This window comes from Salvelinus alpinus, chromosome 22 (assembly GCF_045679555.1).
Source record: "Salvelinus alpinus chromosome 22, SLU_Salpinus.1, whole genome shotgun sequence".
In the NCBI taxonomy this organism is placed as follows: Eukaryota; Metazoa; Chordata; class Actinopteri; order Salmoniformes; family Salmonidae; genus Salvelinus; species Salvelinus alpinus.
In genome coordinates, this window is record NC_092107.1 from 43,306,066 (window position 1) to 43,332,534 (window position 26,469).

Sequence of the window (26,469 nt, forward strand, 5' to 3'; positions counted from 1 at the left end):
AGGCTGTATGAACAGGTACAACACAGAGCCCTGTAGCTGTCCAGGAGGCTGTATGAACAGGTACAACACAGAGCCCTGCAGCTGTCCAGGAGGCTGTATGAACAGGTACAACACAGAGCCCTGCAGCTGTCCAGGAGGCTGTATGAACAGGTACAACACAGAGCCCTGTAGCTGTCCAGGAGGCTGTATGAACAGGTACAACACAGAGCCCTGTAGCTGTCCAGGAGGCTGTATGAACAGGTACAACACAGAGCCCTGCAGCTGTCCAGGAGGCTGTATGAACAGGTACAACACAGAGCCCTGCAGCTGTCCAGGAGGCTGTATGAACAGATACAACACAGAGCCCTGTAGCTGTCCATGAGGCTGTATGAACAGGTACAACACAGAGCCCTGCAGCTGTCCAGGAGGCTGTATGAACAGGTACAACACAGAGCCCTACAGCTGTCCAGGAGGCTGTATGAACAGGTACAACACAGAGCCCTGCAGCTGTCCAGGAGGCTGTATGAACAGGTACAACACAGAGCCCTGTAGCTGTCCAGGAGGCTGTATGAACAGGTACAACACAGAGCCCTGTAGCTGTCCAGGAGGCTGTATGAACAGGTACAACACAGAGCCCTGCAGCTGTCCAGGAGGCTGTATGAACAGATACAACACAGAGCCCTGCAGCTGTCCAGGAGGCTGTATGAACAGGTACAACACAGAGCCCTGCAGCTGTCCAGGAGGCTGTATGAACAGATACAACACAGAGCCCTGCAGCTGTCCAGGAGGCTGTATGAACAGGTACAACACAGAGCCCTGTAGCTGTCCAGGAGGCTGTATGAACAGGTACAACACAGAGCCCTGCAGCTGTCCAGGAGGCTGTATGAACAGGTACAACACAGAGCCCTGCAGCTGTCCAGGAGGCTGTATGAACAGGTACAACACAGAGCCCTGCAGCTGTCCAGGAGGCTGTATGAACAGGTACAACACAGAGCCCTGCAGCTGTCCAGGAGGCTGTATGAACAGGTACAACACAGAGCCCTGCAGCTGTCCAGGAGGCTGTATGAACAGGTACAACACAGAGCCCTGCAGCTGTCCAGGAGGCTGTATGGACAGGTACAACACAGAGCCCTGCAGCTGTCCAGGAGGCTGTATGAACAGGTACAACACAGAGCCCTGCAGCTGTCCAGGAGGCTGTATGAACAGGTACAACACAGATTCCTGCAGCTGTCCAGGAGGCTGTATGAACAGGTACAACACAGAGCCCTGCAGCTGTCCAGGAGGCTGTATGAACAGGTACAACACAGAGCCCTGCAGCTGTCCAGGAGGCTGTATGGACAGGTACAACACAGAGCCCTGCAGCTGTACAGGAGGCTGTATGAACAGGTACAACACAGAGCCCTGCAGCTGTCCAGGAGGCTGTATGAACAGGTACAACACAGAGCCCTGTAGCTGTCCAGGAGGCTGTATGAACAGGTACAACACAGAGCCCTGCAGCTGTCCAGGAGGCTGTATGAACAGGTACAACACAGAGCCCTGCAGCTGTCCAGGAGGCTGTATGAACAGGTACAACACAGAGCCCTGCAGCTGTCCAGGAGGCTGTATGAACAGGTACAACACAGAGCCCTGCAGCTGTCCAGGAGGCTGTATGAACAGGTACAACACAGAGCCCTGCAGCTGTCCAGGAGGCTGTATGAACAGGTACAACACAGAGCCCTGCAGCTGTCCAGGAGGCTGTATGAACAGGTACAACACAGAGCCCTGTAGCTGTCCAGGAGGCTGTATGAACAGGTACAACACAGAGCCCTGCAGCTGTCCAGGAGGCTGTATGAACAGGTACAACACAGAGCCCTGCAGCTGTCCAGGAGGCTGTATGAACAGGTACAACACAGAGCCTTGCAGCTGTCCAGGAGGCTGTATGAACAGGACACAGAGCCCTGCAGCTGTCCAGGAGGCTGTATGAACAGGTACAACACAGAGCCCTGCAGCTGTCCAGGAGGCTGTATGAACAGGTACAACACAGAGCCCTGCAGCTGTCCAGGAGGCTGTATGAACAGGTACAACACAGAGCCCTGCAGCTGTCCAGGAGGCTGTATGAACAGGTACAACACAGAGCCCTGCAGCTGTCCAGGAGGCTGTATGAACAGGTACAACACAGAGCCCTGCAGCTGTCCAGGAGGCTGTATGAACAGGTACAACAGAGAGCCCTGTAGCTGTCCAGGAGGCTGTATGAACAGGTACAACACAGAGCCCTGCAGCTGTCCAGGAGGCTGTATGAACAGGTACAACACAGAGCCCTGCAGCTGTCCAGGAGGCTGTATGAACAGGTACAACACAGAGCCCTGCAGCTGTCCAGGAGGCTGTATGAACAGGTACAACACAGAGCCCTGCAGCTGTCCAGGAGGCTGTATGAACAGGTACAACACAGAGCCCTGCAGCTGTCCAGGAGGCTGTATGAACAGGTACAACACAGAGCCCTGCAGCTGTCCAGGAGGCTGTATGAACAGGTACAACACAGAGCCTCTGCAGCTGTCCAGGAGGCTGTATGAACAGGTACAACACAGAGCCCTGCAGCTGTCCAGGAGGCTGTATGAACAGGTACAACACAGAGCCCTGCAGCTGTCCAGGAGGCTGTATGAACAGGTACAACACAGAGCCCTGCAGCTGTCCAGGAGGCTGTATGAACAGGTACAACACAGAGCCCTGCAGCTGTCCAGGAGGCTGTATGAACAGGTACAACACAGAGCCCTGCAGCTGTCCAGGAGGCTGTATGAACAGGTACAACACAGAGCCCTGCAGCTGTCCAGGAGGCTGTATGAACAGGTACAACACAGAGCCCTGCAGCTGTCCAGGAGGCTGTATGGACAGGTACAACACAGAGCCCTGCAGCTGTCCAGGAGGCTGTATGAACAGCTACAACACAGAGCCCTGCAGCTGTCCAGGAGGCTGTATGAACAGGTACAACACAGAGCCCTGCAGCTGTCCAGGAGGCTGTATGAACAGGTACAACACAGAGCCCTGTAGCTGTCCAGGAGGCTGTATGAACAGGTACAACACAGAGCCCTGCAGCTGTCCAGGAGGCTGTATGAACAGGTACAACACAGAGCCCTGCAGCTGTCCAGGAGGCTGTATGAACAGGTACAACACAGAGCCCTGCAGCTGTCCAGGAGGCTGTATGAACAGGTACAACACAGAGCCCTGTAGCTGTCCAGGAGGCTGTATGAACAGGTACAACACAGAGCCCTGCAGCTGTCCAGGAGGCTGTATGAACAGGTACAACACAGAGCCCTGCAGCTGTCCAGGAGGCTGTATGAACAGGTACAACACAGAGCCCTGCAGCTGTCCAGGAGGCTGTATGAACAGATACAACACAGAGCCCTGTAGCTGTCCATGAGGCTGTATGAACAGGTACAACACAGAGCCCTGCAGCTGTCCAGGAGGCTGTATGTACAGGTACAACACAGAGCCCTGCAGCTGTCCAGGAGGCTGTATGAACAGGTACAACACAGAGCCCTGTAGCTGTCCAGGAGGCTGTATGAACAGGTACAACACAGAGCCCTGCAGCTGTCCAGGAGGCTGTATGAACAGGTACAACACAGAGCCCTGCAGCTGTCCAGGAGGCTGTATGAACAGGTACAACACAGAGCCCTGCAGCTGTCCAGGAGGCTGTATGAACAGGTACAACACAGAGCCCTGCAGCTGTCCAGGAGGCTGTATGAACAGGTACAACACAGAGCCCTGCAGCTGTCCAGGAGGCTGTATGAACAGGTACAACACAGAGCCCTGCAGCTGTCCAGGAGGCTGTATGAACAGGTACAACACAGAGCCCTGCAGCTGTCCAGGAGGCTGTATGAACAGGTACAACACAGAGCCCTGCAGCTGTCCAGGAGGCTGTATGAACAGGTACAACACAGAGCCCTGCAGCTGTCCAGGAGGCTGTATGAACAGGTACAACACAGAGCCCTGCAGCTGTCCAGGAGGCTGTATGAACAGGTACAACACAGAGCCCTGCAGCTGTACAGGAGGCTGTATGAACAGGTACAACACAGAGCCCTGCAGCTGTCCAGGAGGCTGTATGAACAGGTACAACACAGAGCCCTGCAGCTGTCCAGGAGGCTGTATGAACAGGTACAACACAGAGCCCTGCAGCTGTCCAGGAGGCTGTATGAACAGGTACAACAGAGAGCCCTGTAGCTGTCCAGGAGGCTGTATGAACAGGTACAACACAGAGCCCTGCAGCTGTCCAGGAGGCTGTATGAACAGCTACAACACAGAGCCCTGCAGCTGTCCAGGAGGCTGTATGAACAGGTACAACAAAGAGCCCTGCAGCTGTCCAGGAGGCTGTATGAACAGGTACAACACAGAGCCCTGTAGCTGTCCAGGAGGCTGTATGAACAGGTACAACACAGAGCCCTGCAGCTGTCCAGGAGGCTGTATGAACAGGTACAACACAGAGCCCTGCAGCTGTCCAGGAGGCTGTATGAACAGGTACAACACAGAGCCCTGCAGCTGTCCAGGAGGCTGTATGAACAGGTACAACACAGAGCCCTGCAGCTGTCCAGGAGGCTGTATGAACAGGTACAACACAGAGCCCTGCAGCTGTCCAGGAGGCTGTATGAACAGGTACAACACAGAGCCCTGTAGCTGTCCAGGAGGCTGTATGAACAGGTACAACACAGAGCCCTGCAGCTGTCCAGGAGGCTGTATGAACAGGTACAACACAGAGCCCTGTAGCTGTCCAGGAGGCTGTATGAACAGGTACAACACAGAGCCCTGCAGCTGTCCAGGAGGCTGTATGAACAGGTACAACACAGAGCCCTGCAGCTGTCCAGGAGGCTGTATGAACAGGTACAACACAGAGCCCTGCAGCTGTCCAGGAGGCTGTATGAACAGGTACAACACAGAGCCCTGTAGCTGTCCAGGAGGCTGTATGAACAGATACAATACAGAGCCCTGTAGCTGTCCATGAGGCTGTATGAACAGGTACAACACAGAGCCCTGCAGCTGTCCAGGAGGCTGTATGTACAGGTACAACACAGAGCCCTGCAGCTGTCCAGGAGGCTGTATGAACAGGTACAACACAGAGCCCTGTAGCTGTCCAGGAGGCTGTATGAACAGGTACAACACAGAGCCCTGCAGCTGTCCAGGAGGCTGTATGAACAGGTACAACACAGAGCCCTGCAGCTGTCCAGGAGGCTGTATGAACAGGTACAACACAGAGCCCTGCAGCTGTCCAGGAGGCTGTATGAACAGGTACAACACAGAGCCCTGCAGCTGTCCAGGAGGCTGTATGAACAGGTACAACACAGAGCCCTGCAGCTGTCCAGGAGGCTGTATGAACAGGTACAACACAGAGCCCTGCAGCTGTCCAGGAGGCTGTATGAACAGGTACAACACAGAGCCCTGCAGCTGTCCAGGAGGCTGTATGAACAGGTACAACACAGAGCCCTGCAGCTGTCCAGGAGGCTGTATGGACAGGTACAACACAGAGCCCTGCAGCTGTCCAGGAGGCTGTATGAACAGGTACAACACAGAGCCCTGTAGCTGTCCAGGAGGCTGTATGAACAGGTACAACACAGAGCCCTGCAGCTGTCCAGGAGGCTGTATGAACAGGTACAACACAGAGCCCTGCAGCTGTCCAGGAGGCTGTATGGACAGGTACAACACAGAGCCCTGCAGCTGTCCAGGAGGCTGTATGAACAGGTACAACACAGAGCCCTGCAGCTGTCCAGGAGGCTGTATGAACAGGTACAACACAGAGCCCTGCAGCTGTCCAGGAGGCTGTATGAACAGGTACAACACAGAGCCCTGCAGCTGTCCAGGAGGCTGTATGAACAGGTACAACACAGAGCCCTGCAGCTGTCCAGGAGGCTGTATGAACAGGTACAACACAGAGCCCTGCAGCTGTCCAGGAGGCTGTATGAACAGGTACAACACAGAGCCCTGCAGCTGTCCAGGAGGCTGTATGAACAGGTACAACACAGAGCCCTGCAGCTGTCCAGGAGGCTGTATGAACAGGTACAACACAGAGCCCTGCAGCTGTCCAGGAGGCTGTATGTAGAGGTCATGTATTGGTCATGTAGAGGTCATGTAGAGGTCATGAAGAGGTCATGTAGAGGTCATGAAGAGGTCATGTAGAGGTCATGTAGAGGTCATGAAGAGGTCATGTAGAGGTCATGTAGAGGTCATAAGGAGGACGGGCTCATTGTAATGGCTGTAGTGGAATCAGTGGAATGGTATCAAATCTAGACAATATTATGAGCCGTCGTCTAATTAACAGCCTCCACCGCAAACCAGTGACTGTCCTTACAGTACAATGTACAGACACATGCACAGGAAGAGGTTTACCTGCCCTTCCCCCTCTCTCACCGCCCCTCCCGCTTGCCAAGTGCCTCTGTGGGTGGTGGAAGAGGTCTACCTGCCCCTCCCCCTCTCTCACCGCCCCTCCCACTTGCCAAGTGCCTCTGTGGGTGGTGGAAGAGGTCTACCTGCCCCTCCCCCTCTCTCACCGCCCCTCCCGCTTGCCAAGTGCCTCTGTGGGTGGTGGTATAATGCATTTATTTTTGTATTACGTTTTTGTCGATGTTGTTCTGAACTCACTGCCCCCAAGTCGTTGTGAAGTTGTCAAGGTCGCTACCTTTACCCCGTCGTCCGTTGGTCTGCCCTGAACAGAACTCACACGCTCCCGGTTGTGTCTGTCACCCAGTCTGCCCTGAACAGAACTCACACGCTCCCGGTTGTGTCTGTCACCCAGTCTGCCCTGAACAGAACTCACATACTCCCAGTTGTGTCTGTCACCCAGTCTGCCCTGAACAGAACTCACATACTCCCGGTTGTGTCTGTCACCCAGTCTGCCCTGAACAGAACTCACACGCTCCTGGTTGTGTCTTTTACCCAGTCTGCCCTGAATATAACTCACATACTCCCGGTTGTGTCTGTCACCCAGTCTGCCCTGAATATAACTCACATGATCGCGGTTGTGTCTGTTACCCAGTCTGCCCTGAATATAACTCACATACTCCTGGTTGTGTCTGTTACCCAGTCTGCCCTGAACAGAACTCACACGCTCCTGGTTGTGTCTGTTACCCAGTCTGCCCTGAACAGAGCTCACATACTCCTGGTTGTGTCTGTTACCCAGTCTGCCCTGAATAGAGGTTGCACCTGCCTGGTATCCAAACAAGCACGACTTGAAATGTGATCACCGATCCAGTGTGTGTAGAAAGCTTCCTATTTTAAATATCAACAGCCACATCAGCATAACTATTATAAACACCTGCATTACATCATCAGCAATATTCGGTCTGATTGGCTGCAGCTCTTCATCATGTATCCCCTTATAGAATCAGAGCTGTGGGGAGGGTGCAGGAGGTCCTGCAGCTCTGCATCATGTATCTCCTTATAGAATCAGAGCTGTGGGACGGGTGCAGGAGGTCTTGCAGCTCTTCATCATGTATCCCCTTATAGAATCAGAGCTGTGGGACGGGTGCAGGAGGTCCTGCACTTCATCATGTATCCCCTTATAGAATCAGAGCTGTGGGACGGGTGCAGGAGGTCCTGCACTTCATCATGTATCCCCTTATAGAATCAGAGCTGTGGGACGGGTGCAGGAGGTCCTGCAGCTCTGCATCATGTATCTCCTTATAGAATCAGAGCTGTGGGACGGGTGCAGGAGGTCCTGCACTTCATCATGTATCCCCTTATAGAATCAGAGCTGTGGGGAGGGTGCAGGAGGTCCTGCACTTCATCATGTATCTCCTTATAGAATCAGAGCTGTGGGACGGGTGCAGGAGGTCCTGCACTTCATCATGTATCTCCTTATAGAATCAGAGCTGTGGGACGGGTGCAGGAGGTCCTCCAGCTCTTCATCATGTATCTCCTTATAGAATCAGAGCTGTGGGACGGGTGCAGGAGGTCCTGCAGAACCCCTGATGAATTGAAATCAATTTGCCAAAGTTCTAGAACTACTGCTGTCTACTCAGAAATACATTTATTAATTCAGAATAGCCTACTACACAATGAGTTGGCCTAAAGTTTAGCAACAGAGGATCAATAGCTTCTTTAAAACAAATATCCTAGCTGTGGATTGTGTGTACAACCAATAACAAGGCATAGCCTACAGTCGGGAACGTGCAGCAAATCTGTTAGTGAGCAGCATGCAGACAAAACAGACCTTCGCAATATTTCAAATACAATCACAGGAAAACACAGGTAGTAAAGCAAATGTGTCCTGCTGAAAAGAGAAGACTCTACTAATCTGTTTGCTGTAGGCTAACAAGATATTTGATCCACTTCCAAATAAGCTTATCGAGCTAACATTGTTTTACCAAGTAATTTTTGCAGGAGTGCATAGGCCATGGCTGGTGAGTGAGCACGGCCATGGCTGGTGAGTGAGCACGGCCATGGCTGGTGAGCGAACACGGCCATGGCTGGTGAGAGAGCACGGCCATGGCTGGTGAGTGAGCACGGCCATGGCTGGTGAGAGAGAACGGCCATGGCTGGTGAGTGAGCACGGCCATGGCTGGTGAGAGAGAACGGCCATGGCTGGTGAGAGAGCACGGCCATGGCTGGTGAGAGAGCACGGCCATGGCTGGTGAGTGAGCACGGCCATGGCTGGTGAGAGAGCACGGCCATGGCTGGTGAGTGAGCACGGCCATGGCTGGTGAGCGAGCACGGCCATGGCTGGTGAGAGAGCACGGCCATGGCTGGTGAGAGAGCACGGCCATGGCTGGTGAGAGAGCACTTTATTATAAAGCTCTGGTATCTCAGAGCTCCTCAGGTCACCCTCCTCTCATGTTCCTGTATCTCAGAGCTCCTCAGGTCACCCTACTCTCATGTCCCTGTATCTCAGAGCTCCTCAGGTCACCCTCCTCTCATGTCCCTGTATCTCAGAGCTCCCCAGGTCACCCTACTCTCATGTCCCTGTATCTCAGAGCTCCCCAGGTCACCCTCCTCTCTTGTTCCTGTATCTCAGAGCTCCTCAGGTCACCCTACTCTCATGCTCCTGTATCTCAGAGCTCCCCAGGTCACCCTACTCTCATGTCCCTGTATCTCAGAGCTCCTCAGGTCACCCTCCTCTCATGTTCCTGTATCTCAGAGCTCCTCAGGTCACCCTCCTCTCATGTCCCTGTATCTCAGAGCTCCTCAGGTCACCCTCCTCTCATGTTCCTGTATCTCAGAGCTCCTCAGGTCACCCTACTCTCATGCTCCTGTATCTCAGAGCTCCCCAGGTCACCCTACTCTCATGTCCCTGTATCTCAGAGCTCCCCAGGTCACCCTACTCTCATGTTCCTGTATCTCAGAGCTCCTCAGGTCACCCTACTCTCATGTCCCTGTATCTCAGAGCTCCTCAGGTCACCCTCCTCTCATGTTCCTGTATCTCAGAGCTCCCCAGGTCACCCTCCTCTCATGTCCCTGTATCTCAGAGCTCCTCAGGTCACCCTCCTCTCATGTCCCTGTATCTCAGAGCTCCCCAGGTCACCCTCCTCTCATGTCCCTGTATCTCAGAGCTCCTCAGGTCACCCTACTCTCATGCTCCTGTATCTCAGAGCCCCCCAGGTCACCCTCCTCTCATGTCCCTGTATCTCAGAGCTCCTCAGGTCACCCTCCTCTCATGTCCCTGTATCTCAGAGCTCCTCAGGTCACCCTCCTCTCATGCTCCTGTATCTCAGAGCTCCCCAGGTCACCCTACTCTCATGCTCCTGTATCTCAGAGCTCCCCAGGTCACCCTCCTCTCATGTCCCTGTATCTCAGAGCTCCTCAGGTCACCCTACTCTCATGCTCCTGTATCTCAGAACTCCCCAGGTCACCCTCCTCTCATGTCCCTGTATCTCAGAGCTCCTCAGGTCACCCTCCTCTCATGTCCCTGTATCTCAGAGCTCCTCAGGTCACCCTCCTCTCATGCTCCTGTATCTCAGAGCTCCCCAGGTCACCCTACTCTCATGCTCCTGTATCTCAGAGCTCCTCAGGTCACCCTCCTCTCATGCTCCTGTATCTCAGAGCTCCCCAGGTCACCCTACTCTCATGTCCCTGTATCTCAGAGCTCCTCAGGTCACCCTACTCTCATGCTCCTGTATCTCAGAGCTCCCCAGGTCACCCTCCTCTCATGTTCCTGTATCTCAGAGCTCCTCAGGTCACCCTCCTCTCATGTTCCTGTATCTCAGAGCTCCTCAGGTCACCCTCCTCTCATGTCCCTGTATCTCAGAGCTCCTCAGGTCACCCTCCTCTCATGCTCCTGTATCTCAGAGCTCCCCAGGTCACCCTACTCTCATGCTCCTGTATCTCAGAGCTCCCCAGGTCACCCTACTCTCATGCTCCTGTATCTCAGAGCTCCTCAGGTCACCCTACTCTCATGCTCCTGTATCTCAGAGCTCCCCAGGTCACCCTCCTCTCATGTCCCTGTATCTCAGAGCTCCTCAGGTCACCCTCCTCTCATGTCCCTGTATCTCAGAGCTCCTCAGGTCACCCTCCTCTCATGCTCCTGTATCTCAGAGCTCCCCAGGTCACCCTACTCTCATGCTCCTGTATCTCAGAGCTCCCCAGGTCACCCTACTCTCATGCTCCTGTATCTCAGAGCTCCCCAGGTCACCCTACTCTCATGCTCCTGTATCTCAGAGCTCCCCAGGTCACCCTACTCTCATGCTCCTGTATCTCAGAGCTCCCCAGGTCACCCTCCTCTCATGTTCCTGTATCTCAGAGCTCCCCAGGTCACCCTCCTCTCATGCTCCTGTATCTCAGAGCTCCTCAGGTCACCCTCATCTCATGCTCCTGTATCTCAGAGCTCCCCAGGTTACCCTCCTCTCATGCTCCTGTATCTCAGAGCTCCCCAGGTTACCCTCCTCTCATGCTCCTGTATCTCAGAGCTCCCCAGGTTACCCTCCTCTCATGCTCCTGTATCTCAGAGCTCCCCAGGTTACCCTCCTCTCATGCTCCTGTATCTCAGAGCTCCCCAGGTTACCCTCCTCTCATGCTCCTGTATCTCAGAGCTCCCCAGGTCACCCTCCTCTCATGTCCCTGTATCTCAGAGCTCCTCAGGTCACCCTCCTCTCATGTCCCTGTATCTCAGAGCTCCTCAGGTCACCCTCCTCTCATGCTCCTGTATCTCAGAGCTCCCCAGGTCACCCTACTCTCATGCTCCTGTATCTCAGAGCTCCCCAGGTCACCCTACTCTCATGCTCCTGTATCTCAGAGCTCCCCAGGTCACCCTACTCTCATGCTCCTGTATCTCAGAGCTCCCCAGGTCACCCTCCTCTCATGCTCCTGTATCTCAGAGCTCCCCAGGTCACCCTCCTCTCATGTTCCTGTATCTCAGAGCTCCCCAGGTCACCCTCCTCTCATGCTCCTGTATCTCAGAGCTCCTCAGGTCACCCTCCTCTCATGCTCCTGTATCTCAGAGCTCCCCAGGTTACCCTCCTCTCATGCTCCTGTATCTCAGAGCTCCCCAGGTTACCCTCCTCTCATGCTCCTGTATCTCAGAGCTCCCCAGGTCACCCTCCTCTCATGCTCCTGTATCTCAGAGCTCCCCAGGTCACCCTCCTCTCATGTTCCTGTATCTCAGAGCTCCCCAGGTCACCCTCCTCTCATGCTCCTGTATCTCAGAGCTCCTCAGGTCACCCTCCTCTCATGCTCCTGTATCTCAGAGCTCCCCAGGTTACCCTCCTCTCATGCTCCTGTATCTCAGAGCTCCCCAGGTTACCCTCCTCTCATGCTCCTGTATCTCAGAGCTCCCCAGGTTACCCTCCTCTCATGCTCCTGTATCTCAGAGCTCCCCAGGTTACCCTCCTCTCATGCTCCTGTATCTCAGAGCTCCCCAGGTTACCCTCCTCTCATGCTCCTGTATCTCAGAGCTCCCCAGGTTACCCTACTCTCATGCTCCTGTATCTCAGAGCTCCCCAGGTCACCCTACTCTCATGCTCCTGTATCTCAGAGCTCCTCAGGTCACCCTACTCTCATGCTCCTGTATCTCAGAGCTCCCCAGGTTACCCTCCTCTCATGCTCCTGTATCTCAGAGCTCCCCAGGTCACCCTACTCTCATGCTCCTGTATCTCAGAGCTCCTCAGGTCACCCTACTCTCATGCTCCTGTATCTCAGAGCTCCCCAGGTTACCCTCCTCTCATGCTCCTGTATCTCAGAGCTCCCCAGGTCACCCTACTCTCATGCTCCTGTATCTCAGAGCTCCTCAGGTCACCCTACTCTCATGCTCCTGTATCTCAGAGCTCCCCAGGTTACCCTCCTCTCATGCTCCTGTATCTCAGAGCTCCCCAGGTCACCCTACTCTCATGCTCCTGTATCTCAGAGCTCCCCAGGTTACCCTCCTCTCATGTCCCTGTATCTCAGAGCTCCTCAGGTCACCCTCCTCTCATGCTCCTGTATCTCAGAGCTCCCCAGGTCACCCTCCTCTCTTGTTCCTGTATCTCAGAGCTCCCCAGGTCTCCCTCCTCTCATGTTCCTGTATCTCAGAGCTCCTCAGGTCACCCTCCTCTCATGCTCCTGTATCTCAGAGCTCCCCAGGTCACCCTCCTCTCTTGTTCCTGTATCTCAGAGCTCCCCAGGTCACCCTACTCTCATGCTCCTGTATCTCAGAGCTCCCCAGGTTACCCTCCTCTCATGCTCCTGTATCTCAGAGCTCCCCAGGTCACCCTACTCTCATGCTCCTGTATCTCAGAGCTCCTCAGGTCACCCTACTCTCATGCTCCTGTATCTCAGAGCTCCCCAGGTTACCCTCCTCTCATGCTCCTGTATCTCAGAGCTCCCCAGGTCACCCTACTCTCATGCTCCTGTATCTCAGAGCTCCTCAGGTCACCCTACTCTCATGCTCCTGTATCTCAGAGCTCCCCAGGTTACCCTCCTCTCATGCTCCTGTATCTCAGAGCTCCCCAGGTCACCCTCCTCTCATGCTCCTGTATCTCAGAGCTCCCCAGGTCACCCTACTCTCATGCTCCTGTATCTCAGAGCTCCTCAGGTCACCCTACTCTCATGCTCCTGTATCTCAGAGCTCCCCAGGTTACCCTCCTCTCATGCTCCTGTATCTCAGAGCTCCCCAGGTCACCCTCCTCTCATGCTCCTGTATCTCAGAGCTCCCCAGGTCACCCTACTCTCATGCTCCTGTATCTCAGAGCTCCTCAGGTCACCCTACTCTCATGCTCCTGTATCTCAGAGCTCCCCAGGTTACCCTCCTCTCATGCTCCTGTATCTCAGAGCTCCCCAGGTCACCCTCCTCTCATGCTCCTGTATCTCAGAGCTCCCCAGGTCACCCTACTCTCATGCTCCTGTATCTCAGAGCTCCTCAGGTCACCCTACTCTCATGCTCCTGTATCTCAGAGCTCCCCAGGTTACCCTCCTCTCATGCTCCTGTATCTCAGAGCTCCCCAGGTCACCCTCCTCTCATGCTCCTGTATCTCAGAGCTCCCCAGGTCACCCTACTCTCATGCTCACTGTTTGTTCCGGCACCTCACGATTTACAAATGATGAACTGAACACAGGATGTCTATGCTTTAGCTAACCACCATAGGCTGCTAAAATATCCACACTAACCTCCAGGTATATATTATTAGTTAAAAGATGATGAATATTAGGCTATATGATGAAGTTATTATTCAAGAGCATAGAAGAGACATGACAATCAGTAAAACAAATGATCAGGCTAGCTAACTAGCAGATTTACATAAATCATTAACATCAATGATCAGATGATAGCCTATACCATCTTGTTGTCAATCATGTCTTTTGGAGGCACTGTAAGTAACTTACAAATGATGATGAGTGAGTGTGTTGTTGCAGAATTAAATAGGTACTGTATATGCTAATTAAGGGAAGTTTTCATTTTGATCACCTGGCCCCTAAAAGGTCTGTGAGCACCTGGCCCCTGGAAGGTATGTGAGCACCTGGCCCCTGGAAGGTATGTGAGCAGCTAGCCCCTAAAAGGTCTGTGAGCACCTGCCCCCTGGAAGGTCTGTGAGCCCCTGGCCCCTGGAAGGTCTGTGAGCACCTGGCCCCTGGAAGGTCTGTGAGCACCTGGTGCCTGGAAGGTCTGTGAACACCTGGCCCCTGGAAGGTCTGTGAGCACCTGGTGCCTGGAAGGTCTGTGAACACCTGGCCCCTGGAAGGTCTGTGAGCACCTGGCCCCTGGAAGGTCTGTGAGCACCTGGTGCCTGGAAGGTCTGTGATCCCCTGGCCCCTGGAAGGTCTGTGAGCCCCTGGCCCCTGGAAGGTCTGTAAACGCCACTGACACTTTATCTAAGTCTTCATGCTGGTACGCACAGTCGAGGTGAAAGATTTCCATCAGCCCCAGTCACCTGCCCTCTTCCTGCCTCTCTGATAGGGTGGCAGTGTCCAGGCTGTCCCAGTCACCTGTCCTCCTCCTGCCTCTCTGACAGGGTGGCAGTGTCCAGGCTGTCCCAGTCACCTGCCCTCCTCCTGCCTCTCTGATAGGGTGGCAGCGTTCAGGCTGTCCCAGTCACCTGCCCTCCTCCTGCCTCTCTGACAGGGTGGCAGTGTCCAGGCTGTCCCAGTCACCTGCCCTCCCCCTGCCTCTCTGACAGGGTGGCAGTGTCCAGGCTGTCCCAGTCACCTGTCCTCCTTCTGCTTCTCTGACAGGGTGGCAGTGTCCAGGCTGTCCCAGTCACCTGCCCTCCCCCTGCCTCTCTGACAGGGTGGCAGTGTCCAGGCTGTCCCAGTCACCTGCCCTCCTCCTGCCTCTCTGACAGGGTGGCAGTGTCCAGGCTGTCCCAGTCACCTGCCCTCCTCCTGCCTCTCTGACAGGGTGGCAGTGTCCAGGCTGTCCCAGTCACCTGCCCTCCCCCTGCCTCTCTGACAGGGTGGCAGTGTCCAGGCTGTCCCAGTCACCTGTCCTCCTTCTGCCTCTCTGACAGGGTGGCAGTGTTCAGGCTGTCCCAGTCACCTGCCCTCCTCCTGCCTCTCTGACAGGGTGGCAGTGTTCAGGCTGTCCCAGTCACCTGTCCTCCTCCTGCCTCTCTGACAGGGTGGCAGTGTCCAGGCTGTCCCAGTCACCTGCCCTCCTCCTGCCTCTCTGACAGTGTAATAAGGTAAAGGGGGGCAGGTTAGGAAAATAAACATGTCCACCCAGAAGCAGTGTGAGATTGACGTATCATTTCAGGAGCATTAAGCGAGACGTATTCAATTTCCTGGTAGAGCATGTCCCTATCATCTGTCACTTCCTGCTATTTACTCTTGTCCAACGCCGTCGCAGTGCCACGACCCGGGTCTGGCTGGCTGTCTGAACGACGGGCGGACACCATACACAGATTTCCCATCACAGCAGATTTGGTGGCATCTGTCTCCTCTCTCCCTTCCTCCATCCTCCCTCCCTCTTCCGTCCCTCCATCCTCCCAATCACCCTCCCTCCCCAGAATGTTCTCCAGGTGTTTGTGTGCGTGTCAAGTCAACCCTACACCTCCCAATAATGGACCTGACTCCTATCAAGGTCCATTTCATTGAACAGCCGGACTCATTGCCAGATCCAGTTATGTGGACAGCCGTCAGCCAGCGAGACACGTTGTAATAGTGACTCTAAATGGTCCTGCATGAGGAAACACACCTGGGAAGTTCCAAGAAATTACTGCCTTTTGTGTCCCTTTAATACTCTAAGTAGAACTTGTGCACCAATATTGAAATTTAATGGCCTGTTATCTAAAATGAATTCCCTTTAATATGTACAGTATGGAGGATTTAATAAATCTGATATATATATTATATACAGTGCCTTTGGAAAGTATTCTGACCACTTGACTTTTTCCCCATTTTGTTACGTTACAGTCTTATTCTAAAATGGATTAAATCAAGAAAATTCCTCAACAATCTGCAAACACTACCCCATAATGACAAAGAAAAAACATGTTTTTAGTAATTTTTTGTACATTTATGAATAATTGAAAACTGAAAAATGACATTTACATAAGTATTCAGACCCTTTGCTATGAGACTCGAAATTGAGCCCAGGTGCATCCTGTTTCCATTGATCATCCTTGAGATGTTTCTACAACTTGATTGGAGTCAACCTGTGGTAGATTAAATTGATTGGACATGATTTGGGAAGGCACACACCTGTTTACAGTGGCAAGAAAAAATATGTGAACCCTTTGGAAATACCTGGATTTATGCATAAATTTGACATAACATTTGATCTGATTTTCACAACAACAGACAAACACAGTGTGCTTAAACTAATAACACACACATTATTGTATTTTTCTTGTCTATATTGAATACATAATTTAAACATTCACAGAGTAGGTTGGGAAATGTATGTGAACCCCTTGGCTAATGACTTCTCCAAAAGCAAATTGGAATCAGGAGTCAGCTAACCTGGAGTGCAATCAATGAGACGAGATTGGAGAGGTTGGTTAGAGCTGCCCCGCCCTATAAAAAACACTAGCAAAATTTTTGTTAGATATTCACAAGAAGCTTTGCCTGATGTGAACCATGCCTCGAACAAAAGAGATCTCAGAAGACCTAAGATTAAGAATTGTTGTTTTGCATAAAGCTGGAAAGGATTACAAAAGGATTACAAAAGTCAGTCTAATGTTCATCAGTCCACGGTAAGACAAATTGTCTATAAATGGAGAAATTTCAGCACTATTGCTACTCTCCCTAGGTGTGGCCGTCCTGCAAAGATGACTGCAAGAGCACAGCGCAGAACGCTCAATGAGGTTAAGAAGAATCCTAGAAAATACTGAACAAGAATGGTGTTCATTGGAGGACACCACGGAAGAAGCCACTGCTGTCCAAAAAAAACATTGCTGCACTGTCTGAAGTTTGCAAAAGAGCAGCTGGATGTTCCACAGCGCTTCTGGCAAAATATTCTGTGGACAGATGAAACTAAAGTGGAGTTGTTTGGAAGGAACACACAACACTATGTGAGGAGAAAAAAGGCACAGCACACCAACATCAAAACCTCATCCCAACTGCAAAGTATGGTGGAGGGAGCATCATGGTTTGGGGCTGCTTTGCTGCCTTAGGGCCTGGACAGCTTAATATCATCGACGGAAAAATGAATTCCCAAGTTTATCAAGACATTTTGCAGGAGAATATAAGGCTATCTGTCCACCAATTGAAGCTTAATAGCAGTTAGGCGAGGCAACAGGACAACAACCCAAAGAAAGAAGTAAATCAACAACAGAACAGAAGAAAGTATACCTTCTGGAATGGCCCAGTCAGAGTCCTGACCTCAACCCGATTGAGATGCTGTGGCATGACCTCAAGAGAGTTGGTTCACACCAGACATCCCAAGAATATTGCTGAGCTGAAACAGTTTTGTAAAGAGGAATGGTCCTCCTGACTGTTGTGCAGGTCTGATCCGCAACTACAGACAATGTTTGGTTGAGGTTATTGCTGCCAAAGGAGAGTCGACCTGTTACTAATCCAAGGGTTCATATACTTTTCCCAACCTGCTCTGTGAATGTTTACACATTGTGGTCAATTCAGACATAAACAATTCTAATTGTTTGTGTCTTATTAGTTTAAAGAAGACTGTGTTTGTCTATTGCTGTGACTTAGATATCAGATCAAATGTTATGACACATTTTTCTGAAATCCAGGTAATTCTAAAGGGTTCACATACTTTTTCTTCCCACTTTATGTGAGGTCCCACGGTTGACAGTGCATGTGAAAGCAAAAACCAAGCCATGAGGTCGAAGGAGTTGTCCATAGAGCTCAGAGACAGGATCGTGTCGAGGCACAGATCTGGGGAAGGGTACCAAAAAATGTCTGCAGCATTGAAGTCCCCAAGAACATTCTAAATGGAAGAAGTTTGGAACCACCAAGACTCTTCCTAGAGCTGGCCGCCCGGCCAAACTGAGCAATCGGGGGAGAAGGACCTTAGTCAGGGTTGTGACCAAGAACCCGATGGTCACTATGACAGAGCTCTAGAGTTCCTCTGTGGAGATGGGAGAAACTTCCAGAAGGACAACCATCTCTGCAGCACTCCACCAGTCAGGTCATACGGAAGCCACTCCTCAGTAAAAGGCCCACTTGGAGTTTCCCGAAGGAATTTAAAGACTCTCAGACAAATCAAATCAAATCAAATTGTATTTGTCACATACACATGGTTAGCAGATGTAAATGCGAGTGTAGCGAAATGCTTGTGCTTCTAGTCCCGACAATGCATTAATATCCAACGAGTAATCTAACCTAACAATTACACAACTACTACCTTATACACACAAGTGTGAAGAAACTAATAAGAATGCTCTCGATTGTGCATCTGTAAAAGTTTGTGAGTGTTTTTGGTGACAAGCCGAATTTCTTCAGCCTCCTGAGGTTGCTGAAGGCGCTGCTGCGCCTCTTCACAACACTGTCTGTGTGGGTGGACCATTTCAGTTTGTCCGTGATGTGTACGCCAAGGAACTTAAAACTTTCTACCCTCTCCACTACTGTCCCAGCAATGTGGATAGGGGGGTCCTCCCTCTGCTGTTTCCTCAAGTCCACGATCATCTCCTTTATTTTGTTGACGTTGAGTGTGAGGTTATTTTCCTGACACCACACTCCGAGGGCCCTCACCTCCTCCCTGTAGGCCGTCTCGTCGTTGTTGGTAATCAAGCCTACCACTGTAGTGTCGTCTGCAAACTTGATGATTGAGTTGGAGGTGTGCATGGCCACACAGTCGTGGGTGGACAGGGAGTACAGGAGAGGGCTCAGAACGCACCCTTGTGGGGCCCCAGTGTTGAGGATCAGCGGGGTGGAGATGTTGTTACCTACCCTCACCACCTGGGGGCGGCCCGTCAGGAAGTCCAGGACCCAGTTGCACAGGGCGGGGTCGAGACCCAGGGTCTCGAGCTTGATGACGAGTTTGGAGGGTACTATGGTGTTAAATGCTGAGCTGTAGTCGATGAACAGCATTCTTACATAGGTATTCCTCTTGTCCAGATGGCTTATGGCAGTGTGCAGTGTGGTTGTGATTGCGTCGTCTGTGGACCTATTGGGGCAATAAGCAAATTGGAGTGGGTCTAGGGTGTCAGGTAGGGTGGAGCTGATATGGTCCTTGACTCGTCTCTCAAAGTTCATGATGACGGAAGTAAGTGCTACAAGAAACAAGATTCAATTCAACTCTTTGGTCTGAGTGCCAAGCGTCACATCTGGAGGAAACATGGCACCATCCCTACAGTGAAGCATGGTGGTGGCAGCATCATGCTGTGGAGGTGTTTTTCAGAGGCAGGGACTCTGAAAGGAGTCTCGATCCTAGTCAGGAGGACTATGTCGAGGACATGATTCCATATGTGTTATTTCATTTCACATGGTATTTCATAGTTTTGATGTCTTCACTATTATTCAACAATGTAGAAAATAGTAAACAATAAAGAAAAACCCTTGTAATGAGTAGGTGTGTCCAAACTTTTTTTTTGTCTTGACCTGGTCTTGACCTGGTCTACCAGAGGTGGTTTCCCTCACGGTGTGGCTCAGTTGGTAGAGCATGGTGCCTACAACACGAGGGTTGTGGGTTTGATTCCCGCTGGGGAACCAGTATGAAAGCTGTATATCCTCACTACTGTAAATTGTTCTGGATAAGAGCATCTGCTGTATGACTAAAATGTGTGAACTGTATATTCAAATAAACTACTTTCAACATTTTCATGGAAAATAATATCCACCTTTTCATGAAGATGGTTTTATTGAAAGCCGCTCGTTCTATTCATCTCTATTCTATCCAAAACTGCATTTTAAGGTCATATGTGACCCAACAGCTGGATTCAGTCCTACATTTGAAATTGTGTTTTTTACATTGGATAAAAGTAGAGCTTCAGAGCTATAAAATGGTATATCACACACCACAGTTGAGGAAACTTGGGAAAGTAATTCTACTTTGAAAGTACACCACAGTTGAGGAAACTTGGGAAAGTAAATCTACTTTGAAAGTACACCACAGTTGAGGAACAATTGGGAAAGTAATTATATTTATTATATTTATATTATAATTATGTTTTGAAAGTTTATCATTTGGGTACACCTACTGGAGAGCTCTTCTTTGTCTACACACATTCAGCATCGTTCACACCCTCTTAAGCTTTAGCCCCACCCATCTCTTTAAGGATTCACATGTGATGCTAAACAGAGTAAATACAGTAGTGTAGTAAACAACCAAGGATTTCAAGACTAAGAGTGGTGAAAGTAGGAGCAAAACGTTGTAGTAAAAATACACTTTATCTCGTCCTTGGCCTATATCCTAATCTGACTTTGGTGCAGGTCATGTTGTTCTTTACATTACCGTCTCTGGTAAACACACTATATCAATTAAATATATGTTCACTTTTCAAATGCACAGTATACAGGAGGTGTAAATGGTACAGTGAAATGGTTACTTGGAGTCTTTTGTTTGGGCTCAAATGCCTTCTGTTTAAATGTTTCTGTGTTTATTTATCTGTGTATGTATGTATGTATGTATATGTATGTATGTATGTATGTATGTATGTATGTATGTATGTATGTATGTATGTATGTATGTATGTATGTATGTGTTTATATATACAGTATTTTATTTAGTCATGTAGCTAGCTAGCCAGCTAAACAATGAACCATAATCCCAACTCAAACTACCATGCACGAATCTGCAGGTAGCTAAAGCTAACCAATTCGGTTCAATGTTAGCAAACTAGCTAACATGAGGCTATAATTAGCAATGCAAATGATTTTCTGAGATATGAATAATATTACTGCATAGATCATACACGTAATGTTAGCTAGCAAGCCAGCCAGCTAACGTTAGCTACCTAGCTAGCTACAGTGCCTTGCAAACGTATTCACCCCCTTGACGATTTCCTATGTTTTTGCATAACAACCTGTAATTTAAATGGATTTTTATTTGGATTTAATGTAATTTACATACACAAAATAGTCCAAATTGGTGAAGTGAAATGAAAAAAATAACTTGTTTCAAAAAAGTCTAAACAAAAAATTCTGAAAAGTGGTGCGTGCATATGTATTCACCCCCTTTGCTATGAATCCCCTAAATAAGATCTGGTGCAACCAAGTACCTTCAGAAGTCACATAATTAGTTAAATAAAGTCCACCTGTGTGCAATCTAAGTGTCACATGATCTGTCACATGATCTCAGTATATATACACCTGTTCTGAACGGAGTCGGCAACACCACTAAGCAAGGGGCACTACCAAGCAAGCGGCACCATGAAGACCAAGGAGCCCTCCAAAAAGGTCAGGGACAAGATTGTGAAGAAGTACAGCTCAGGGTTGGGTTATAAAAAATATCCGAAACTTTGAACATCCCACAGAGCACCATTAAATCCATTATTAAAAAATGGAAAGAGTATGGCACCACAACAAACCTGCCAAGAGAGGGCCGCCCACCAAAACTCACAGACCAGGCAAGGAGGGCATTAATCAGAGAGACAACAAAGAGACCAAAGATAACCCTGAAGGAGCTGCAAAGCTCCACAGTGGAGATTGGAGTATCTGTCCGTAGGATCACTTTACGCCGTACACTCCACAGAGCTGGACTTTACGGAAGAGTGGCGAGAAACAAATAAGCAAACATGTTTGGTGTTTGCCAAAAGGCATGTGGGAGACTACTCAAGTATATAGAAGAAGGTACTCTGGTCAGATGAGTCTAAAATGTAGCTTTTTGGCCATCAAGGATAACACTATATCTGGCGCAAACCCACAACTCTCATCACCCTGAGAACACCATCCCCACAGTGAAGCATGGTGGTGGCAGCATCATGCTGTGGGGATGTTTTTAATCGGCAGGGACTGGGAAACTGGTCAGAACTGAAGGAATGATGGATGGCACTAAATACAGAGAAATTCTTGACTTCCAGAGATTCCAGAGGTTTGAGACTGGGATGGAGGTTCACCTTCCAGCAGGACAATGACCCTAAGCATCCTGCTAAAGCAACACTCGAGTGTGCTTAATGGGAAACATTTAAATGTCTTCGAATGGCCTAGTCAAAGCCCAGACCTCAATAAATTTGAGAGTCTGTGGTATGACTTAAAGATTGCTGTACACCAGCAGAACCCATCCAACTTGAAGGAGCTGGAGCAGTATTGCCTTGAAGAATAGACAAAAATCCCAGTGGATAGATGTGCCAAGCTTATAGAGACATACCCCAAGAGACTTTCAGCTGTAATTGCTGCAAAAGGTGGCTCTACAAAGTATTGACTTTGGGGAGGATGAATAGTTATGCATGCTCAAGTTTTCCGTTTTTTTGTGTAATTTCTTGTTTGTTTCACAAGAAAAAATATTTTGCATCTTCAAAGTGGTAGGCATGTTATGTAAATCAAATGATACAAACCCTCGAAAAATCTATTTTAATTCCAGGATGTAAGGCAACAAAATAGGAAAAAAAATAAAGGGGTGTGAATACTTTCGCAAGCTACTGTAGCTAATAGTACTATTATACTTGCAATAAAAACACATTTATGACACAATTAGACATGTATAATATCTGAAAATGAAGCTAAATGGACGCTTCTCCCTCTCTGTCATGGATGCCACAGTTACCATTAGTTTGAAGATGTAATCCGGAGACCGGTGTTTTCTACAACAGCCTTCTGTGTTCTCTTGTCGACTCTCTCTGCATTTGGTAATCATCTCTCTGCTTCCACTGGGCATTCCACTGATTTCAATGCTTGGTAAACTTCTGTTGATCGCCATTTATTCCCCCATCACTGTCATCAGAAGACTCTACAATGTCTGGTTCAATTCAAATGTTTTGAGTCAGGGATTTCCTCATCGTCTGATTCATTTTCAGAGTCAGAGAAAGTCAGCAAGGCACCATCATCTTCCTGAAAGTCCATCACAACTGTTTCCCGCTGATCTTTACTTCAGGGCAGCAATGCAACATATTTTCAGTAGATGTTTTAAAGCCGCAGTAGATCCACACATACTGGGCAGCTCATGTTAAATACAGAAGTGTGCTACATGGCAGACCAAGCCGCAGTAGAAGGATTATCCACACATACTGTGCATCTCATGTTAAATACAGAAGTGTGCTACATGGCAGACCAAGCCGCAGTAGAAGGATTATCCACACATACTGGGCAGCTCATGTTAAATACAGAAGTGTGCTACATGGCAGACCAAGCCGCAGTAGAAGGATTATCCACACATACTGGGCAGCTCATGTTAAATACAGAAGTGTGCTACATGGCAGACCAAGCCGCAGTAGAAGGATTATCCACACATACTGGGCAGCTCATGTTAAATACAGAAGTGTGCTACATGGCAGACCAAGCCGCAGTAGAAGGATTATCCACACATACTGGGCAGCTCATGTTAAATACAGAAGTGTGCTACATGGCAGACCAAGCCGCAGTAGAAGGATTATCCACACATACTGGGCATCTCATGTTAAATACAGAAGTGTGCTACATGGCAGACCAAGCCGCAGTAGAAGGATTATCCACACATACTGGGCATCTCATGTTAAATACAGAAGTGTGCTACATGGCAGACCAAGCCGCAGTAGAAGGATTATCCACACATACTGGGCATCTCATGTTAAATACAGAAGTGTGCTACATGGCAGACCAAGCCGCAGTAGAAGGATTATCCACACATACTGGGCAGCTCATGTTAAATACAGAAGTGTTCTACATGGCAGACCAAGCCGCAGTAGAAGGATTATCCACACATACTGGGCATCTCATGTTAAATACAGAAGTGTGCTACATGGCAGACCAAGCCGCAGTAGAAGGATTATCCACACATACTGGGCATCTCATGTTAAATACAGAAGTGTCCTACATGGCAGACCAAGCCGCAGTAGAAGGATTATCCACACATACTGTGCATCTCATGTTAAATACAGAAGTGTGCTACATGGCAGACCAAGCCGCAGTAGAAGGATTATCCACACATACTGGGCAGCTCATGTTAAATACAGAAGTGTGCTACATGGCAGACCAAGCCGCAGTAGAAGGATTATCCACACATACTGTGCATCTCATGTTAAATACAGAAGTGTGCTACATGGCAGACCAAGCCGCAGTAGAAGGATTATCCACACATACTGGGCAGCTCATGTTAAATACAGAAGTGTGCTACATGGCAGACCAAGCCGCAGTAGAAGGATTATCCACACATACTGGGCAGCTCATGTTAAATACAGAACTGTGCTACATGGCAGACCAAGCCGCAGTAGAAGGATTATCCACACATACTGGGCAGCTCATGTTAAATACAGAAGTGTGCTACATGGCAGACCAAGCCGCAGTAGAAGGATTATCCACACATACTGGGCAGCTCATGTTAAATACAGAAGTGTGCTACATGGCAGACCAAGCCGCAGTAGAAGGATTATCCACACATACTGGGCATCTCATGTTAAATACAGAAGTGTGCTACATGGCAGACCAAGCCGCAGTAGAAGGATTATCCACACATACTGGGCATCTCATGTTAAATACAGAAGTGTGCTACATGGCAGACCAAGCCGCAGTAGAAGGATTATCCACACATACTGGGCATCTCATGTTAAATACAGAAGTGTGCTACATGGCAGACCAAGCCGCAGTAGAAGGATTATCCACACATACTGGGCAGCTCATGTTAAATACAGAAGTGTGCTACATGGCAGACCAAGCCGCAGTAGAAGGATTATCCACACATACTGGGCATCTCATGTTAAATACAGAAGTGTGCTACATGGCAGACCAAGCCGCAGTAGAAGGATTATCCACACATACTGGGCATCTCATGTTAAATACAGAAGTGTCCTACATGGCAGACCAAGCCGCAGTAGAAGGATTATCCACACATACTGTGCATCTCATGTTAAATACAGAAGTGTGCTACATGGCAGACCAAGCCGCAGTAGAAGGATTATCCACACATACTGGGTAGCTCATGTTAAATACAGAAGTGTGCTACATGGCAGACCAAGCCGCAGTAGAAGGATTATCCACACATACTGGGCAGCTCATGTTAAATACAGAAGTGTGCTACAATGCAGACCAAGCCGCAGTAGAAGGATTATCCACACATACTGGGCAGCTCATGTTAAATACAGAAGTGTGCTACATGGCAGACCAAGCCGCAGTAGAAGGATTATCCACACATACTGGGCAGCTCATGTTAAATACAGAAGTGTGCTACATGGCAGACCAAGCCGCAGTAGAAGGATTATCCACACATACTGGGCATCTCATGTTAAATACAGAAGTGTGCTACATGGCAGACCAAGCCGCAGTAGAAGGATTATCCACACATACTGTGCATCTCATGTTAAATACAGAAGTGTGCTACATGGCAGACCAAGCCGCAGTAGAAGGATTATCCACACATACTGGGCAGCTCATGTTAAATACAGAAGTGTTCTACATGGCAGACCAAGCCGCAGTAGAAGGATTATCCACACATACTGGGCAGCTCATGTTAAATACAGAAGTGTGCTACATGGCAGACCAAGCCGCAGTAGAAGGATTATCCACACATACTGGGCATCTCATGTTAAATACAGAAGTGTGCTACATGGCAGACCAAGCCGCAGTAGAAGGATTATCCACACATACTGGGCATCTCATGTTAAATACAGAAGTGTGCTACATGGCAGACCAAGCCGCAGTAGAAGGATTATCCACACATACTGGGCATCTCATGTTAAATACAGAAGTGTGCTACATGGCAGACCAAGCCGCAGTAGAAGGATTATCCACACATACTGGGCATCTCATGTTAAATACAGAAGTGTGCTACATGGCAGACCAAGCCGCAGTAGAAGGATTATCCACACATACTGGGCATCTCATGTTAAATACAGAAGTGTGCTACATGGCAGACCAAGCCGCAGTAGAAGGATTATCCACACATACTGGGCATCTCATGTTAAATACAGAAGTGTGCTACATGGCAGACCAAGCCGCAGTAGAAGGATTATCCACACATACTGGGCAGCTCATGTTAAATACAGAAGTGTGCTACATGGCAGACCAAGCCGCAGTAGAAGGATTATCCACACATACTGGGCAGCTCATGTTAAATACAGAAGTGTGCTACAATGCAGACCAAGCCGCAGTAGAAGGATTATCCACACATACTGGGCAGCTCATGTTAAATACAGAAGTGTGCTACATGGCAGACCAAGCCGCAGTAGAAGGATTATCCACACATACTGGGCAGCTCATGTTAAATACAGAAGTGTGCTACATGGCAGACCAAGCCGCAGTAGAAGGATTATCCACACATACTGGGCATCTCATGTTAAATACAGAAGTGTGCTACATGGCAGACCAAGCCGCAGTAGAAGGATTATCCACACATACTGTGCATCTCATGTTAAATACAGAAGTGTGCTACATGGCAGACCAAGCCGCAGTAGAAGGATTATCCACACATACTGGGCAGCTCATGTTAAATACAGAAGTGTTCTACATGGCAGACCAAGCCGCAGTAGAAGGATTATCCACACATACTGGGCAGCTCATGTTAAATACAGAAGTGTGCTACATGGCAGACCAAGCCGCAGTAGAAGGATTATCCACACATACTGGGCAGCTCATGTTAAATACAGAAGTGTGCTACATGGC